The sequence below is a fragment of the Pinus tabuliformis genome, chromosome 6 (assembly GCF_031772625.1).
Source record: "Pinus tabuliformis cultivar Carrire ecotype Pingquan chromosome 6, CPIR1, whole genome shotgun sequence".
Taxonomy (NCBI): Eukaryota; Viridiplantae; Streptophyta; class Pinopsida; order Pinales; family Pinaceae; genus Pinus; species Pinus tabuliformis.
In genome coordinates, this window is record NC_142292.1 from 707,916,310 (window position 1) to 707,938,176 (window position 21,867).

The window sequence follows — 21,867 nt, forward strand, 5'->3', positions numbered from 1 at the left end:
CCGGTGCCAAAGAAGGTATAGAATCTGCAGCGACAGATGTTTGGGGAATAACACCTTCCGAATCAGCTGTAGATGGAGCCGATTCAGTAATACAAGTGTTTACCTCCACACTAGGATCAGTCCTACTGTCCTTTGGTGGCTGCGGAACTTCTTCTGTAAAGGCAGGGATACCAGAAATGTTTGGAGTAACCGGAGTCTCCGATGGTGTTGGAACACTTGTTCTAACTTTACCAGGGGATTTTGAACCGGTTAAACGAGTTCGCTTCGTCCGTAACAGTTTTGATTCTGGAGACAAAGACGGTTGACTCGTAAGCCTCCGCGAACGACGGGGTTTCAATTGAATTTCTTCCACGATTGCAGATTACTCGATCAACTAAAAATCAAGGGGAAATATGTTTCCGAATTAAATGAATTTTAGACGCTTTGACACAACTTGTTTTTTCAATTTTTAAGAGTCGAGAAAAAACAAAAGATGACTCTAGTCGCCTTCGATTTTTAATGAGCTTGAAGTGACAAGTGCTCAGATGGACCTTTTCCTTTAAGGAGTCTGAAAAGGAATGAAAGAGACTACTCTGGAAATCTAGACAGAGGGATTACCAAACCAATCGCAAAACTGCAGAATACTTTTTACGATATGGCAGTCAATCTTCCTGAATGCTGTGTTCAGTGCATTGCGATCGATAGGGCGGCAGACACGGCTTCCTATGGATAAAGGATAAAGCCTATTGTGGTCTCCCAATATATACTCGACGGTACGTGGGAGCATAAGTCCGTACTGGCACTTATCGTCTCAAAGTGGAGGAATCACCCAACCAACAATGAAAACAACAGTTACCAGGCTTTATGACGCCGGAATACGTCTCTAGCCTAGACTTCTAAATGTTGTGCGTTAGGTTCCAAAGCGTTTTTAGATTCATTAAATTTATTTTACAGTTGATCTTGCTTAAGAAATTTCCTTTCAGGTTCACCGCGTGATGTAGATATACAATTCCTAAAATGCAATCTAAGATGATAAACAATCGTTTAATCTTCTTTTTGCAATGAAAATCCTAGCTACTAAGGAAAGAGCGACGATATTCTTTCAACATAGAGCAGAGAGCACACACTATATGCACTGTCCTAAATCAAACCAACAAACAGTCTAAATGCAAATGCACATGCATGTATTTGTTTTTCAGCCTTCTTAATGTGTGAATGATAAAAAGAAAGCTAAGCACAAATCTGAATTATTTTTCAAAGCGACATTACTAACAAGCTTCTTTTCAAGACAAAATGAAGACAATGATGACACTTTGCGATTTGGAATTGAAAACTTGCTTTCGACACTTGAAAAACTACTAATTCAAATCAAATACAAGAGTAATAGTGTAATCGACTATCAAGAACAATCAGATCCTCTTTTATGACTGAAAACGACACTTGCGACACTTCCAAATCAAGAAACGACAGTTCAATTACGCTACTTCTTTGTAAAAGAGAACTAAAAATGGCTCAAAATACATAAAAACATTTACAGTTCTTTGCACAATGGAGGCGGAATAATGGCAAGGAAGGGGGTTTCCAACAGAGGTGTACTGACTACAGACAGCAAAACTCTTGAATAGAGCTGAAAAGAGTGAAAAAACCAAAGTCTAGAGGTAAAATTAGCCATTTCTGATCAGCGCACCTGTTACACAGGGATTCCAGTATGCATCCCACCTACAGCACACGGGAAGTGCGATGCATACTGATATCCTTGAAGAGAGGGTGCGGTGGTACAGTGCGAGACTTTTGATCCAGTTCTTGATCACAGTTTGCAGCACAGTTCAGGGATTTAGGCCGAGCAAGTGGTAATCAGTAAATAAATCACAGGGGTAGATCTAAGGAGGTTACTAGAGCCACCACAAGGGAAATTAGAGAGCTTGTAAATCAATTGTTCAATTCATAAACAAAACCCGGAGATAGACTGAAGCAACATTGATCTACTTTGCACTTGCATAGCAAATGCAGTTCGAAGGCTAGCTGGCTTAACTTCAGGCTCCGTCTGTAAGTTTATAAAGCAAACAAATATAGACAAACAAACAATCTATTCGCTCCCCAGTGGAATCGCCATTTTGTTATCGGGAAATCTAGTGTCTATGCAGAGCTGCTAGTCCCACTAAGGCTGGTAGCTACCTTAGAAACAAACAAACTAAAACCACTTTCGTTTTCCTTTATGAGAAGTAGATAAGAGGGGAACAAAGGAGACCAACCTCTGTCTTGCGCTTGGTTCCTTGCTTGATTCCTCTCCCTTCTGATAGATCTTTGCCACTCGCTTCCTCGTCTACTCAGCTTCAAAGAGCACCTGTAGAATCAAAGCAGCATAACACTATCCAAGAACAGAGATCTACTATCATAAACAATATAGGACCAGATATATATTGACCACACAAATGCATAAATCATCAATCATACAAGAATGTGGAGGAAAACTTGAATAGCTTTATTAATAATCAAGAATAGCAAAGAGGATTACAACCAATTGTTCTGACCCAACATCATCCTCTCAGCAAGAAAGCCCTTCTTCATCTCATAAAAAGCTTAGATCACCCAACACTATGATGTTACACCAAGAAACCAGCAGCACTTCCTTAGAAGATACAAAATTCCAGCCTCTGGATCTCTGGGATGAGGGATCCATATATAGATGTTTGCAAGGGGAGTGAGTCAGCTTCTGAGATTTGATTAGTGTCCTCTCTCTGATAGTTCTTGATTCCACATGGAGATTGATGATCTCTTACTCATCCCTGGGCGAATGCAGAGAGGCAAGTGTCCCAGGAGAAGTTTCTAGAAGATCCCATGATCTTCCACCTCGCAAATTGACTCTGCCATTTGTCCACTCTCGCCCATCGCACCCCATAGAAGGGCTTTTCAGTATGCATCGCACCTCCCGTGTGCATTTAGGTGGGATGCAGCGCACTTTGACCATGGAGCAGGTGAGATGGTCCAGTTTTGACCAGTTCTGAGTAGGTTTTCATGGAGAACTTCTGGGAGAAGCTGTAATCAATTGACCTTGTTCTTTTAGGGGTCGGAACAACACTTTTAGGGACTTAGGAGTCCTTGGTTTATGGACATTTATGATTGGGGTTGCAGTGCCCAAAAATGTCTATAACACTTAGATGTCAGTAAAAACAGGTAGGTCTTTAGACTTTTGATCATAGTTGAGAACATTCCTGAGATAACTTTCTTTGACACTCCAGACTATAAAATTTCTGAGAATGCTGCAAAATGGAAAACCTCTTGAGGAAATATCTTTAGCAAGAAGCCAAGCAGAATTTGAATATTTTTCTTAACCAGACCATATAAGATTTTGTTGTTATCACTAAGAAACTTGGCCAGCTTTACCCTTGACTAGTATATCATAAAGGAGATCCTTCAATGACAAAGGTTTGCTTTGATCATAAAAAGCAAAATGCAGGTTTTGATAATTCTGGATCTGTGTTATTTGCTAAGGTTCAATGTTCACCATTTTGCCCAAAACGGGAACTAGACATGCTTAAACCTTCCGCACTCCTCAAAATAGTTCTGCTTACACTGTTTGATTTATAAAACAGAGAATGCCAAGCCAACTGAGCAATGGCATGAATGACATTTTTAAGGGTTCATATAAAGTATGCTCAACTGTATTGAATGTTGCTTTATTTTGTTGCCAAGTTTATCCACGGTGACTGTTTTTATATACAACACTGGAGCTGCTCGTAGTATGCATAATATTTGACTAGACCATGTCGGGCATTGCAAAAATTTGCTTTTCTCTTAATTTTACCCATGGCTGAATCTCTGCTTCCACTTATTCTGCTATGTTTTTCAGAGCATGCAATGGATTTTTCATATTTAACATTATCTTGCCATTTACCCCAGTCATTTGGACTTTGATAAACCATTGACAACATGTTTTTAACAAGCAAAGTGGCCTACATTGTTGAACCATTCGAGGAATGATCCAAGATATTTAGCAGCAGTGGATTTCTCATCTCAGAAATTTTAAATATCCCTACGGTTGATGTTAATGGCATCTCTGAAAACACTGTCGTAAGGCTTCTCTCAATTTGTATTGGTGTTTTTGAACAATACCCTACCAATCCCAAGGTTTTGCTCTCCAATTGCCAGAAGATTTCAATGCAAATTCTTTCTTATACAAGTTAGAATTAGTGGCTTGCTTGGTTACGAATTTCTTTCATCAAAAGGTTCAATGATGCACACACTTTAAGCCATGACTTCACTGCCCTTGAATGTGTGGAGGTGGTCTGCTCATGTTTGGCAGATGCCTCCCAGGATCATCTAGCCAGGTCCTCTCAGGCATGGGTACTTTTCAGGGCCCAGACAATATCGTTAGACAGTGTATTGGATCATTCTTAGTGATTGATTCCATGGTAGATTCTTCTTTTTACCCTTTTCCTCTTCATCCTGTCTTATGTACCTCTAGTTAATCTCTTGCACTCTATCCTCTTTCCACTTTTTTGATCTCATATTTAGTTCATGTTCTCTTGTTTGATCCTGTTATATTTTGTTTTATGCTTTTGGGGTAGCATAGGGTGCCCCTACATATTGGCATCACTGGTTGTACTTCTTAGTCCCATTTACCTATCTGTCAGGCTTTATTTAGACTTAAAATAAAATTATCTTGCCTTATCTACAATTCCCCCAATTTTAAATGCAATGTCCAGTTCCACGACAAGATTCTGTTTGAAAAAACTCTTACCAGTTTAGCAGTTGTGCCCTCCCATGCGCCTTCAAAATCTCCAAGGTGGATAGCATTTTGGAGTGATTTAGCATAAGAGAGGTCTAGTTCTTCTCTCCACATCATTCCTGAGACATCCTTTTCTTATTTTAAAACAGAGGCTGGTTTTGATTTAGATTTATCCTTAACTGACAACACCTACATTTTGGGTTGTATGTGTATTTATGCAAGCGTGTAAGAAACAAACAGAGAACTACGAAAATTATTGCTATTCTAGAGTTGACTGGCTGTATCCAAGATAGATGTCATTATGAAGCTATATGTTTAAATAGAGTGTTGACCATCAAACTTCAACTTTCTTTTGATGACAGAAGCAACAAGGTAGCAGAACGCAAAGTAATAGTTTCTCCAACATCTAAGCCTTTAAACAAGAAAATTTAAACCATAACTAATTATAGTTTATAGGAAACTAGATACAGAAAAGAAAGAAATTGTAATAACTACAAACTTTAAAACAGTCCATCTGATTGGTTAAAAAACAAGAAATGAAACAATTAGAAGTGTTGAAAGCATCTCATATCTAAGTTTATTTAAAGGAGCAATACAAAAGCAGAAATCTTCCAAGCTGTAGGTAATGAGATAAAAACTAGTAAACAGTTCAGACATGTAGAGCCCATGCCTCCAGGATGACCATTTTCTGTTATGAGGTTTGCTGTGAATAACCTGGGAGACTACCTAAACATATTCACTGGTGCTCAAGACCAAAAGGCGATTTTTGTTAGCAACAAGCTACCAATGTCTCTAGAGTGAACTTTGTTCTATGGTCTGCTGTGAATAACTTGGGAAACTACGTAACGTGATTAACTGGTGCTTAAGACTAAGAAGTCATTTTTCGAGAAAGAAGGAAGTATTGAAGATTTTGTTACGAGATATTAGGTGGTAATATATCCTTGCTCTACCATGTTAACTCTCTTGTCAGGGATGCCTTCAACAATGCATCTCATTGAATAATCATGCATCAACAACGAGGTGAATTGTATAGAATTTTTACACAATGACAAAAGGTAAGTCTCAAACACTGTGTCTTCTATGGCATGATATGGTTTACTAGGGCCTAGTAACATGAATCCTTTATCTCTAAAGGAAGAACCCCTAAGAAAAAGAGACACGGTTAACCTTCAAATAAAACAGATGCCATTAGGAGCTTTTTAACTCTTGAAATGTGTTACACTGTTACACCCAAGCTATTGCATGAAAGAGGGGAAAGCACAGTGATAAACTAAAAGTAGCTAATATGGTATTTAAAAATAAATAAATAATGTTTTGGTAAAGGAGAAATAGGTCCAATTGAATTATGAAAATCGGTGTATTCAAAGCCAACTAGCTGAGACTGGTTTTGGCCATTTTCAGTTGAAACCAGTTGGTCAAACCCCTTTTTTTTTGCACTAATCAAAACTAGACGATCATAGTTGTTTTCCTCTTCAGAAAAATATACAAGATGAAGCAATTTCAAATTGATTAATTTTACAGATCCTTCTTTGAAAGTGACTTCAATTTTAATATAATGGAGTATTTTGATAAGCACCAGGATAATCAACCTGAAAATATCTTTAGCAAGAAGCCAAGCAGAATTTGAATATTTTTCTTAACCAGACCATATAAGGGTTCCCCTACATATTGGCATCACTGGTTGTACTTCGTAGTCCCATTTACCTATCTGTTAGGCTTTATTTAGACTTAAATAAAATTATCTTGCCTTATCTACATTGTTTCTCAGCCTTATATCTTATGCTACAAAATTAGATAGAACTTTGTAATAAAGGCAGGACAACCTTTAAATCTGAGTCTTGACTTGCAGCATCCTACAAGTTGGTCAGGCTTAAATTTTTCTGTTGGCAGGTATTGCACGATGACACTATATCTATAAAATATATTTCTTCTGTACTGACTGTATTGCCTAGAATATTTTGGTCATTGAAGTTGCGGGTTGGCAGGCTCTAATAGCCCACTTGGAGCACAACCCCTTGAAAAATTTGACTTTAAGAAGAATTACATGAGAAAATTGTTGTCACTTAGATGTCAGTAAAAACAGGTAGGTCTTTAGACTTTTGATCATAGTTGAGAACATTCCTGAGATAACTTTCTTTGACACTCCAGACTATAAAATTTCTGAGAATGCTGCAAAATGGAAAACCTCTTGAGGAAATATCTTTAGCAAGAAGCCAAGCAGAATTTGAATATTTTTCTTAACCAGACCATATAAGATTTGTTGTTATCACTAAGAAACTTGGCCAACTTTACCCTTGACTAGTATATCATAAAGGAGATCCTTCAATGACAAAGGTTTGCTTTGATCATAAAAAGAAAAATGCAGGTTTTGATAATTCTGGATCTGTGTTATTTGCTAAGGTTCAATGTTCACCATTTTTCCCAAAACGGGAACTAGACATGCTTAAACCTTCTGCACTCCTCAAAATAGTTCTGCTTACACTGTTTGATTTATAAAACAGAGAATGCCAAGCCAACTGAGCAATGGCATTCATCAACTCCTATATCTTCAGACTTGATTGTTTCTCTTGAAGTCTCATCTTCCTAAGGCTAGTGATTGGTCAGAAAGAAGCCCTGACTTTCTGTTTAGATGAGCTTTTCTCTAAACAAACCTCTTGATGTGGAAGTAATAGTGGCTTTCCTTGACCCTGTCAAGACTTCCAAATTAAGCTTTCCATCTTATTATATTTTAACCATTTATTTTTCACATGCTAAGGGATGGAGGCTCTACCCTTTCCATACTTAGATTTCTGGTTGTTCAAATTTCTTCCTCAGGTAGCAATACCCTTTCATTTGGCTTAGCATCAGCTTTTGAGTTCTAAGCATGGTAGACATACTGTAAGCTGGCTTGGGAGGAGGGGACCAGGTCCTGAATCCTGTCAACCACCTTCTGTAGGAAATTAGGAATAATTCAAACAAAGTGATGTTGTTTCAATGTTATACAAATGAATTATTATATTTTAGGTCTTAAAATTTAATAGTTTCCCGTTATCATTGTTAAATAATTTTTGTGAAATTCCATTTTGCCTCAAAATTCAATTTCTGATATATGTTCTTTCAATGTTGACTCAACAATTCTTTTGCAAAGTACAATTCTATTTTCTATGAACAAGTGAATTTATATGAATCATATCTCAATGCTTGAAAACTGTTGATGCAGGTTTGCAGATCGATTTGAAATTTTACTTGTGGAATATTTAGTGAGATGTCAAAAGATAATCATGGGAAGAAACCATCAAGGCAAACGGATGTATTATCATACTTTCAAAAGGCTCCATCCAAAAATACACATTCTCTTCATGATTCAAGCTCCTTTGAACAATCTGTTACTGAGAGAGAGGTTAACTCTTGTGGAAATGCATTTGATATCCATACGATGGATGAAGAAATAGGTTCTTCAAGTGGTCAGGGTGAGATAAATGCAGTTTCAACAGAAATTGGTGATGAAAATGTTAAAGATTTTTCCTTGGAAAGTGACACAATCCATTCGCGGAAAAGGAAAAGAGGCCAGTGGGCCATAGGGAGACGATTCCAAGAAAATTGGGTCTCAAGTTTTCCATTTTTTGAAGAAATACCTCCTACAAATGAGAAAGAGGTTTTCCGACAAGTTAGATGTATTGCGTGTAGTTGGAAAAGTCAAAAGGAAGTGAAATTTCAGATGAAGCTAGATACGGTACAAAAGCATGCAGGAAAGGTGTATGAAAAGAAAATTGTAAATGGTAAAGAGAAATCTATTGTTAGATGGAAATATTCTGAGGAATGTCGACATGTTGAATATGCAGAAGAATATAAAAAATATTTATTAAGTAAGAGGAAACTTGAGGCAGACAGAGGAACCATCATATCTCTATTTGAAAAGACGATGGAAAGAAATTTGTTATCCAAGACGATACAATTGAGCACTGTATTTCACATCTTATCTAAAGGTCGTCCTATGACAGATTATCCAGATCACATGAAATTACTATCTTTTCTTCAAGTGCCAAACTTTCCATCTTCTCATTGGTCTGTAACTAGTGGTTGGGGATGGGCAGGATATCTAGCTCAAGTAGAAAAGGATGATTTGAAAGAGAAGATTGCAAATGCTAGGTTTTTGGCATTGTCTTTAGATGAGGTTACGGCTATAGATAATACTTCATGGATTTGCATGAGCATTTATATGGTTAATGACCATATTAGATATTCCTATCTACTTGGGATTAATAAGATGAGAGAGACTTCTACAGCTGAAAATATTTATGAACTTGTTCTTAATGGATTGAAGGAAAGTGGTATGGATGAATTAATGATTGCAAAAAAGTTGGTATGTGTTGGAGCAGATGGAGCAGCGGTAATGCAAGGACAAAGGAATGGCCTTTGTGTTAGGCTACAACTATCAACTTCACCATATATGCTTAATATTAATTGTATGGCTCATAGGATGAATCTTGCATTTAAAATAGTAAGCAAGTTTCCATCAGTTTCAAAAGTTGAAGATATTGTATGTGAGACTCATGCATACTTTTCTCGTAGTCCCAAACGATATTTAGAGTTTCAAAAATTTGCAGATGGTATTATGGATGGAAAAAAACTACTGAAAGATGTTGATACAAGATGGATCTCATTAAATGGACCAGCTCAAAGACTATTTAGTGAGTTCAAATCTTTGGTAGGGTTGATGTATGAAAATCCCTATAATGTAGACAAACCTCAAGATCTTCTTTCTCAACTAACTAATATAGAGACATTATTGACATTGGCTGGAATTCTTCCTATGCTACATGAAATGAATGTCCTCGTGAAAATGTCTCAGAATCGCACAATGTATATTGTGGAATACACAAATGCGAGAAAGTCAGCATGTCTTGCATTGGATAATTTGTATATGATGCCAGACTCTTTTACTGGTCCAGAGTTTAAAAGTTGGACTGAGATCATCAATATAGAAAATACTGAAATTTTTTGACCTTTGATGAAAAAGGGATACTTAGTGTGTGGGTATATGGTTCCCTTTCATTATATTAGTAAGACAAGACGAATCACCAAAGATTGCCCTGTGTCAAGAGACCAATTTGATAATATTGTGATTTCAGTGAGACAAAATTTGATAGAAATTGCAAGATCACTATCATTAGAGATAAGAGAATGATTTCCTTGAGATGAATTGTTGGAGGCCATGTGTGTGGTATACCCTCAATATTGGAACAATTTTCAATGTCGAAGAACTTTAAAAGCTGATTTTCAAAAAAGATTAAAATGTTTAGTAGACCATTTTTGCAAGAAAGTCTCAATACATGGAGAACAAATTGAAGGTATTTTAGATTCATCAAAATTGTATCAACAAGTGGACGCTTTGCTGAAACAATGTGGAAGCAATATCCTTTTTTGGAGAATCCTAATGAAAATGGTGCTATAACAAGATTATGGACTACTTTAAGTGCTAGCCAATACCTGCAAGAAAACATATCAGAATATTTCAAATTAGCAGATTTGTGTCAAACCATGATTTTGGGATCAGTGGAGGATGAGAGAATGTTTAGTGCATTATCATTCTTGAAGTCAAAGTTGAGGAACAAGATTATATGTAACAAAGTATGACATTGACAGTTTTCCATATGAAAGAGCGCTAACTCTTTGGCGATCAGATTGTGATAGAAGGGGAGAAAACAATATAATAAATCTATCTAATGAACTTGATATAGAACATAATGTTTTGGAGGCTCATAATGACAGTTCATTTAGAGAAGATCATGTTCACAATTTAGAAAATGAGGACCAAGATGAGAACTGGGAAATTGAAATACCCTAGGACTCTTATTTTGGTATACATGTTCCATTGATCATGCAAAATTACTATATGTCAACTTCAGGTAAAAATAGGTTCTATATTTGTATTTTTCATTGTAACATTGCAGCAACATTATTTTGATGTGTGTTATTTTAAGATTGATGTTTCATATTTAATCATTACATGGTTTGTTTCTTATCTGTGACAGGAAATAAAGCTGGATTTGGTGAGGTTGGGACCTATTTCTTTTCACATAGATAGTGTCTGACTATTATTCAATGATAAATAACAAATTTAACAAGACTTTCAAGTCATTTGCTAGCCATTTCTTGTCAGTCATTTGTCAGCCATGTTTTCAAGTCTTTTAGGTACTAAGTTGTTCAGGTCCCCACATGTCCTTAGGACCATTAAGGGATGAGATAACATGAGTCAGTCCAACTCATGCCCCGAATTTACTTTTTACCTATTGATGTAAGTGTTTTGTTACCATTTATCACCAACAAAATTCTACCATAACATAAACCAACTTGAAGACAACACTTCTCATCTTCCTTTTACATAAATGCTCTATGGATCTCCCTACTATACTTTTCTGATACCAACGTCCCTTCTTGGTAGGTCTCTCCACCATACCACTAATCACACAGTAGTAACTACTGCCTTCTATAAATCTCTCTAGTCTCAATTATTGGTGTCCCTGTCACACTCGACCAATATAATCTTGCAGGTCTACTTTTTTATCATATCTTTATTTTTTGTTATTTTGTGTATTTAACATTAGCACCATCTAAGAGTAACGAGTTAGTGTCCTTTGGATTTGATCTTTGATTTGAAATGAAGTCGAATTTGATGAAGCTGGGACCTATTTCTTTTCACATAGACAGTGTCCTAGTATTAAATGATAAATAACTAATTTAAGAAGTCTAACGCTAAGCAACAATGGGCTTATTCAAGTACATGAAATTGCGTTGATGTCTAGCTCTAATATCTTAGAAAATTTTAGCAGTTTGTTTGCTGCTTGTTTAGAGGATTTTGTCAAGTTTGAAATTTTTGGTTTGTTTTGGTCATATTTTTTTAGTCGCTTGACTCATTTCATGCATAGATCGACAAATCTAGTTTTATTTTTATAATTATTGTTGTTTTCTTTATATATTTGGTGGTTTGAGGAAAGATATTTGATTTCCTTTCACTTTGTGGCATGATTTCAGCATCTTCACCTTTTAGAATATAGTAAAATATTATTCTTATTTTATGTTTTCTTGGAAAAGAATTATTGATATTTGGAAAGGGAAATAAGCCCTAGGTAGCTAAGCGAAGAGAAAAATGGTCTATGTACTAGGTTCCTGCGCATTCATCGTAGGAGACCTATTGGCATGAGACCGACATTCCTTTTATGCAATTACACTTTGTCAAGGCGGAGCTGAGTTCGCTGACTTGGGAAGAACACTGACAGCTGATCATAATGCTAAGGAGATTATAATGTTGGTTTCAAAAGCAGGATTGTGAAAATTGTTTGCACTAGTTCTTCTTTTGGTCATATTTACTACCAAATTTGTGTCTTGCTGATTTTTTACATTTGTAATGACCTTGTGCAGAGTTGGTTTGAAGAGCCCGATGTTAGAGTGAGAAGACTCTCTACAAACCACAAGGACTACATTGTCTTGGAGGGCACTCGATGTTCTTGGTGTTGCTGAGTCTCTTCGCTCGAAGCGTAAATGGATACAATGGTATGGCCATAACATCACTTAATTTGATCCTCTTTACTAATCTCCTAATATCATTTCAATACATCAAATTGTTTTGTTTTCATGGAATTCAGAGATACATCAGTAATGTTATTTTGTCTTGGAAATACTAAATTATTTTGTTTTGATATCACCCAGTTTGAGTTGTTCTTTGCAACTACCACTTGATCCTTTAACAAGCATTTGAAATTCAAAGCGTAATAAATCTCTTTTAGTTTTTTTCCAGAAGAAGATTAGATGTTGCACTTGGTACCATAGGCCTTGTAAAAGGGTTGTACTCCATTTCAGTCTATGGCAGTAGACTGATTTCTAACTGCTCCATGTACCCACATATGATATAATATTTTTCATTTTTGGCTCGCTGAATATACAAAGAGAAAATTGCTTAACAATATTGCTTAATTTGACAACAATTTTACTTTTATCTGATACAAGAGTGGAGGTAATCTTAGATTTTACCTATTTCTCAGTAGTTGTTCTCCTTCGACAACAACATCATCCTTCAACAAATACATTCCAGCTTGTACAGAGGAAAGTTGATGTTTAGTAGAGGGCCCATAAGAGATCCTCTAATGGAGGCGCAGTAGTTTAGTAGGATCACTGGATGAAGCACATGTATGAATGTATTGTCTTCAATTAGGAAGGCACAGTTACCCATCCAGGGGAGGGCATGCATGAATGTCTATTTTGTGAATGGTGCAGTTTTCTAAGTGTGTTGGGTGCATGAGTTCATGTGTTTAGTCTACCCTACTGGGTCTTGTATTTGAAGCAGTGTTATCCACACGTGATGGTGATATCCACTAGGTTCATTAGGGTTAGGGATATCCGATGAAGCCAGATTCAATGGTTCAAGTCCTATAAAAGCTAGATTGACGAATTACAAAGAAATGATTGGACACACATCTCACTCAAAAACGACGACTCAAAATCCCTATGGAACCTTGTGATATGTTGTTATGGATAGTGCTTACCTGTGACTTTATACCTCTACAACTTCAGCCGAGTTCTGTAGGGGGGAATTATAATTTCCCCTAGTGCTAATTCCCCCTACTACTTGACCTCATGGAAGATCTGCTCAGATAGTGGAGCGCGAGGCTTGAGGTGGGGTGAGGTGCTTTTTATGCACACATGTGAACCCTTAAAAATGTCATTCCTAGGCTAGGGTGGAACACTGTATCTAGAATAGGTTTCTTGCTAGTTTTACACACTTACCTCATGTTGTCCTCATGTTGTTCTGGCACTTCCTCTCATTCTGAGGATGGTATCCAGGGTAAACCCAAATTATTTGGGGTACGAGGCAATCAACAATACATTCATTAAGAGGTCAACATGTCACTTGTGAGAATTGGTCCTGGTTGTGGAGGGATAACATTCCCCCTCAATTGCTTGGGCTAGACCCAATTGACTAAAATGATTTTTGCAAAATATATCCTGAGAAAACCAGGGAACTTTGCCTCATTCTGAGGATAGCACCTAGGCTTAAGCAAATTCCTTAGGGCCAAAGGCCATATCAACATGTCATTGGTGGGAATAGAACCATTGTAGGGAGGATAACAATCATTCCACCTAACCAGTGGAGCTAGACCCAATTGACATTAGATGTGTTTGCAGTTAGACAAAGGTGTAGGAATTTTGGAAATGATTTTTTTGGTGTTTTTGGACGCATCACTGCTTGTAGTGCTCAGGAGCACGAGTATTTCAAAGATCTAGGTTTTGTACCCTGACCTGTATATTAGCTGTGGGGATAAAAATATTATTGGCCTGTTGTAGTGTAGCCTGCATCATCTCACCAGTGAGTTTCTCTTTGGATACTGGTAAAATAGATGGAAACCTGTATAAGTAACATGATCAAGTATACCATGTTTTAAAAAAAATTATTTTACCACATTTGCTAAGGATTTGCACCATTGGTGTAGCTGGATTGTGGTGGTTCTAGTTCTTCAAGACTATTGAACAAAACTTTATTTGGAAATTAAGTTGTTTATGATTGTCAAATATGACTGATCATTTGAAATTCTTTGCCATCTGTTGTTACTGACAGGGTATTTTATAATATTGTGCAATATGGTTTTCTATGCTTTATAGCGCGAGTATTTACTTGTTATGTTGATGTGTAGAGGATATGATATTCAAGTGGTTTTTATGTTGGTTTTGATGATAACATCTCAATGGTGATGGAACCCTTGCTTTGAATCATGCAAGGTTCTAATGGTGAACTGTGAAAGAGAACGCTTATTTTGGATTCTAACCACGAAAATTTTCTCAAAAGTCCAACCCATAGAAAAAGGTGAAATGTTGTATATAAATGATGTTTGTTTCTGAGCAAGAAGTCTTGTTAAAATTTGCAATATGATATATACTAGTGACTCTGTTTTTGAAGCACGTTTTTTGATTGTGAGGCATAGTTTTTTTCCAGTTATATTTCAAAATTTAAACCTGCTTGTTCTTGATGGTTTTACAAAGGCTTTTAGTGACATTGTATCCTTTTTGAATTAATGCTAGGGGTGCCTTGTTGAGAATAAGGGTATATTCTATGATATTGATGTCTTTTCTTCAATGGATTTCATGCACCATATGTTTGCATTGATGATGAAGTAACTCTGTGATTATCTTGATCTACACTGATAGCTCATTGTTGGTGTTGTTTGCTCATGGGTAGGACTGCATTTTTGAACTCTTTGGATTAATGATGGAGATGATCCCTGCTCATTGCTTCATGTGATCCTGTGCTTCTTTAGAAGAGGTTGGCTAAGTAGTTGATCATTGTTTTGCCACCTTAGATGTAGCATTCTCTTGTTTGTGTAAGAAATTATGCCTGAATTTAGGTTCTTACATTGTTTCATTGGTGATTGACATGTCTTCTTGCCAAAGTTGTTTTGGTTATGATCAAGTTTTGTGAAGTTTTAACAGCGTTGACCCTCTTAGTTGCTTTGTGGTTAGGTGCATGTTCCAGGTCTTGAGCCAACAGGAATTGATCTTCTCTCAGTGAGGACAAACATTATCTTTTTTTTTTGGAATATGATCAAAGGATGTCTGGTATGCCACCATGTTCCCTCCCAGAAAATGTTGTGCCTAGAGCCCAGTAGACGCATCACTGCTCGTAGTGCTCAGGAGCATGAGTATTTCAAAGATCTAGGTTTTGTACCCTGACCCGTATATTGGCTATGGGGATAAAAAGATTATTGGCCTATTGTAGCATAGCCTGCATCATCTCACTAGTGAGTTTCTCTTTGGAGACTGGTAAAATAGATGGAAACCTGTATAAGTAACGTGATCAAGTATACCATGTTTAAAAAAAAAATTATTTTGCCACTTTTGCTAAGGATTTGCACCATTGGTGTAGCTGGATTGTGGTGGTTCTAGTTCTTCAAGACTATTGAACAAAACTTTATTTGGAAATTAAGTTGTTTACGATTGTCAAATATGACTGATCATTTGAAATTCTTTGCCATCTGTTGTTAGTAAACATCAATGTAACAAAGAATAGATCCAAGCAAAAACAAGAGAGCACTTACTTTTTAAATCATTCCATCTGCCCACATCACTTCAATATCCCCGTTTTTGAGACCTATAATATTCTCAATCGAGGATAAATATGATTCTTCGGTATCCATACCTACTTTAGCCTTACACCTTCTTGAAGACCCTTGCTGGAAAATTTGCTCTGTAATTTTGGTCTCATTTACACATTTTGGCTTCAGTTCAATTTCTTTATCATCACCAGACTGATCCTCAAAGGCCAGACCAGCCTTAGCTTTTTGTCTTTTTCTCAAAGATCTCTGTTCTGAAGATAGCTCTGTTCTAATACAATACTCAGGTTTTGGCTCCATTTCACAATCTTTCTCAATGTTTGAATCATTTTCTGTTTTCATACAATTCTCAAGTGATGAGATGTTTTGACACACCTTATCATCAACTGATGATTCAACAACACCAGACACTTCTAGTAGCTCTGCAACAGATGCCAGTCGAATAACAATGTCCCCAATACAATAATTGTAATCTGGGTGCTCAATTAGCTCAATTGTAATCGCAGCGCTAAGTTTTTATCTAAATTCAGTGACTGCAAAAAAATAGAATGGGTGTGGATGGTTTCTAAGGTTGAAAAGGAGATGTCAATATGGTGTAATAGATGGTTATCATCAAGGGGGGTAAGTTAGTGCTGGTGAAATCCCTACTTGAAGCCATCCCTGTGTACTGAGTGTTTTTTTCCTTTATTCCCAAACAGGTCCTGGAACAGGTAAGAAGACTTAGTTTTAGATTCCTATGGGCTGGGGACAAACAGAAAAAAGGAATATTCCTCGGGTCTCATGGAAAAAAACTGTTGTTCCTAAAGAGCTGTGAGCATGGGACATTTAAAATCTCCATTGCTTGGAAAGAGCCCTGGCTGCTAAATATGTCTAGAGAATTATAGAAGGGAAGGGCTTATTGAGAAAGGTGGTGAGTTGGAAGTACATACAGCCTCTGTCTGCTGAGGATTGTATAAGATCTCCAAATAAATCCTACAATAAATCTTCAGTGATTTGGAAGGCGGTGGTGTTGGCCTTTCCGTTGATTGGAAGACAGTTGATTTGAACTTTGGAAGGTTGGGGGTGGCAACAACACAAGGCAGGGGGATGATCCTTGGCTGCTTATAACCCATAATCCTTCTTTACATTCTCCCTTTGACATAAAATGCGTGCTCCCATAGCCCAAACATGATAAGGCACTGATCTTGCCTTTCATCCACCACCTCAAAACATAGAATCCATTTTTTTTTTCCTTTTTTGTTTTCGTTTCCATGCAATAACAGTACTTATTTTTCCACACAGGAAATGCTTGATGTGCCATTGTTATGCATTTCTGGAGCTTTCATTCCGGCAAAAATGATTGCAGTGCTTTATTATTTTGATCACAGCGTTGCATCCCAGCTTGCCCAACAAAAGGAGTTCAACTTAAGAAAACCTTCTTCATACCATTATGACTTCTCTTAGGATTTTTGGTATGCAAATTACCTCGGTAAATATATATTATTTAGAACTATGTTGTAATTTTTGTCAGAGTTCATGTTTAGGTTCAACTGTCACTGGCTACCCTATTCTGGAAGAGCTCTTGCTCTCCTGAAGACATCTTGATCTAACTCTTCATTCTTTGTTTTCACCTCCATAAAAAATCTCTAGTGGATTCATAAATTTTCCTTTTATTGTGGCAGACTATTTTATGTGGTCTTGTTGGCATACCTCCTTCAAATGGTGTTATTCCTCAATCTCCCATGCACATGAAAAGCTTAGCTACCCTCAAACATCAGGTACCAATATATTGGAATTATCAATTGCAACTTCTCAGGGCAAAGACACAATTCAGACATTTTATAGACGAGTAACTTACAAGTACTTTTGTTACAGTTGGTGCTTAGCAAGTTAGTGACAACAGTCTGGAAAAGTATGCAGAAAAATTCAACCTTAGGGCAATTATACGGAAACATGCAAGAAGCCTATGAGCAAATGCAGACCCCAATGGTTTATCAGCCTCCACCTGCCTTGGTAATGGTCTTATTTTTTAGTTTGGGTGTTTCATTTTATCTAATTTTCCTCTCCCTTTATTTATTTGTCTTGTCATGTCCCAACCATTTATGCAGGCACTTAAGGAATTGAAAGAGACCACAATTCAGTTGGCCGCAAGGACTGGGAATATGGATGCCCTAGTTGATGAATCAATTTTTAATGTTGACAAGGACGTGGATGACCTGCTTCCTGTTGAGGTGAAAGAACAACAATTGAGTAATTTGTTGCAATCTCTGATGGTGGTTGGCTGCCTTGCAGCAATGCCCATCATTAGAAAGATCCCAACTTCTGTGCTTTGGGGTTACTTTGCCTTCATGGCCATAGAGAGTTTGCCAGGAAATCAATTTTGGGAAAGGATATTGTTTCTTTTCACTGCTCCAAGCCATAGATACAAGTATGAACTTTATTCAAACTATAATGTGATTGAATTTAATGCTTGTAATATAGTTTTCAAAGCTGATCAATGTTGAACTGATGGTTACAAAGAACTTTAGGAGTATCATGCTACATTTCTTGAAACGGTGCCTTTCAAGACAATTGCCACTTTCACCATTTTCTAGACATGTTATTTGCTGGCATGTTTTGGTATCACATGGGTGCCTATAGATGGTGTTCTCTTCCCACTACTGATCATGTTGTAACTTGTTAGTCCCAGTGAGGCAGTATATCCTTCCCAAGTTTTTCAAAGGAGCACATCTTCAAGAATTGGATGCAGCAGAGTATGAAGAAGCCCCTGGAATGCCATGCAATATAACAGTGAGTGCAAGACACATATCAAACAAATTTTAAAAATATTACTCAATTCTATTTCATAAGCCCTGCAGCATGAACAGTAATAAATTGAACTGTAACATATATTGATTGCAGGAAGCTGGAATTCAGGGGTTCGGACTAGGAAGCATGGGAACAGGTGCAAATGATGGCGAAGTTTTGGATGAGATGATTACACGAAGTCGCGGTGAGGTCAAACACACATATAGTCCACGGATAACTAGCTCGAGTGATTGCACACCAATTCATGGATCCGAGTCTGCATTAAGTCCCCAAATTGCAGAAGCTAAACAAATATATAGCCCCCGTATAAGTGAGATCAGACAGACACATAGCCCTCACAGAGGGGCAAAGCATTCGGGCATTCCCCTGGTTAGTCAAGAAAAAAATATGAGTCCAAGTGCATTTGGTTTGAGGCCACATAAACCAACTTCCAATTAGGTGTTTAGAGTTTAAATCCTCGGCCAGTAATCTTTCCCTTGAGTGAGCATATCTTATGTTGAATAGTACATATTTTGTTGGCTTATCATTATTTAATCATTGTGCCATAAATCACTCAGTTGTATTTGGTGTGTCTTCACAAAGAACCTCTGTCCATCTCAGAGGACAGGGTAGACCATATAGTGCGTGTAAAAAAATGTAATGGAAGTCGAGCTTGAAGTATTTCTGTTTTCTTGAAGCATGAAATCTATTATGTCAGTCTTGTGGTTCTGTAGACCCTGGGCATGCCAAATAAGCATGGTGGTATTAAAGGGTCCTGTGAGTGGTTTGAGCTTCATAGAAAGTCATCCTTCTTCTACCAGTTGGATCTTAACCACAAAGTTTGCAGCCTTTAATGTTTCATTGAAATAAAAAATGTGGAAATTAAACTTGACAAATGAAAGGGAAATGGTAAGGCTTACAATATTAGAACTTCTGTAAATGTTTAGCCATTACCTTTAAAAACTAACCAAGGGCAATGTCAAATGATCAAGGATATGTTGAGATGGAAATATCTATTTTTCATGACAGTAAAACATTTAGATAATGGAAATAAAGAATATGTGCATTCAAGTTAAATCAGATTTATCTTGAATGGTTGGGAAGATTTGTTATTATCTTTAATAATTTAAGTCTTGTAAAGCAACAAACTTGAAGAAAAACAAAGAATATGAAGCCATATACAAGGAATATGAAGCCTGTGTGTTACGTTAATTTATGAGCAGTTTTATGCTCTGCAGTATAATCTGTGAGAAAATTGGCTACAATATTCAACAGACAGGACATTATGAGTTTCTCAATTTGTGCTATTATATGCTATGGATTTTCTAACCAATATCTTGAAAACGCGGTCTGCACTTCCCATCTATGCTTGAGTTCTGCAGCGGTTTGTTACTTTCAAGCCATGCCTAATGTCATATTGTTTGTTGCAACTTTAATGTAGACAGCTAACCAGGAAGGCATTGGGTCATTCATAGAGGATGCTTAGGCATGATTCCAGGCTTTTGAAAATAATTGTGATTTCCATCATTAGTCATAGCACTTGATAGAAAGTTGGGATATTCATGAGTGTGAATTTATGTTTGTGTGTTTACATACTTTCTTATGAATTAACTAATGCTCAGTAGCAGTAGACATTGGACAAGTATATTTGTATACTTCTGTTTTAAACTGAAACAAATCCAGGGCTAAAAGGAATGGATTGATTGCACTAGTCATCCTTCTACAACTTTCCAACATAGGCTGGAGTAAATAGATTGTAATTTGGGTAATTTTTCTAACTGCAAACAGGAACATACTTGTGTATTGGCAGGGAAGCTATGATGGCCATTATGTCAGGCCAGGTGATCGCACTCCCTTGATCATGAGCACGATTGTGATCAAGATGGAAGACTTCATAGTCTAGATTGATTGTTTAGCAGTGATAGTTAGTGGGCTCATTCACAAAAGCTTCTATTTCACTAATCCTTTTTATAGAGTTGTCAGATTCAATTTCCAAAGGTTTTAATTACACTATAGAGTTGAGTTCTAAGAGAGTTGTGATTCACAGTGTTAAGTATAGCAGCTATGACACTTGAATGAAGACAAGCATAGTAGAGGTATCAGACTCTGTTATAAGCTTACCTACATATTATAAGGGGCTTGGTTGGTTTTTTTATAATTTTATAAACAAGTTCCATGTTGTGGAAATGTGAAAAAAAAAATAGTGATATTGCCACCATGTGGCTCTTGTCATATATGGTTTTATACTTCTTCAAAAAATTCTCTAAGAGTTCACAATGCTAAAATTCACTAGGACTTTACAAAGTTTTATTATTTAGTGAAAGACTCGCCAAGATCTTACAAGATTTTATAATTGAGTAAAATTTTCGCCATGCCTGGTGAGAGATTCGCCAGAAAATTATATACACATATTATATTATTGATAAAATCGCCTTCCATTTTTCCTATATACCATGGAGATTCGCCCATTTATTATATTTATAAATTTAGGGGGGTTCTTAAAATTTTCCCTGATTATGCTATATGTTGTTGATGAGTATGTTATAGGTTAACTTGTTGATTGTTATATGGAAATTAGCTTGATGATTCGGTTTTATGTTGTTGATGAGCATGATATATAGTTTGTTGTTGTTATATACTATTAACTTGATGATTAGGGTCATTTCATTGAGGTATTGATGTTCTAATTTGGGTTGGTCATATGCGTGATGGTTATGTTCATTGCCTTGAAGATCTTGATGTTGTATGTATTGTGTTAACTTGGTTTGACCTATGCAGATAGTTATGGTTGCGATATTCAGGTATGAGTCGACATATTTGTGATATGGTGTCGTACTAATTTATACTGATCATACATATGTGATTGTTATGCACGAACGATAAATGCTTACAATCTTATGATGTGAACATGTTAGTTATTGCTATGGATATCATGATTTAGCTTTGAGTTGATATGTTGTGAAGTTGTATCGTGCTAACCTACATAGATTGTGCAAACAAGATAGCCTCCCCTGATATACGTTAAGGTATGAGTTTTCTTATGTCGTATATTTGGTGCTTGGTTGTTTGATTATGACATATATTTGGTTTTTCATTGTTTGGCGTCTAGTTGAGTTATTTAACATGGTATGTTTGCAAGTGGTTTAATGATTGATGAATTGGTTAATATGAGTATGTGTTCAAATGATTTGTTTCAAGATGATTGTACTAACATGTATGTGTTGAGACAGTTGATATGCACTTGAGTATAGTAGGTGATAGTTGTAGTATTATGTCTGATGACCATGAGTTGACTATGGATTATGACATGAT

At 36.7% G+C, this 21,867-nt stretch overlaps 1 pseudogene; it reads left to right on the forward strand.

The window, feature by feature from the left end:
* The window catches only part of LOC149260643 (boron transporter 1-like), a 45,245-nt pseudogene extending 26,231 nt beyond the window's left edge, over positions 1 to 19,014 (forward strand).
* Positions 19,015 to 21,867: the final 2,853 nt, after the last annotated feature.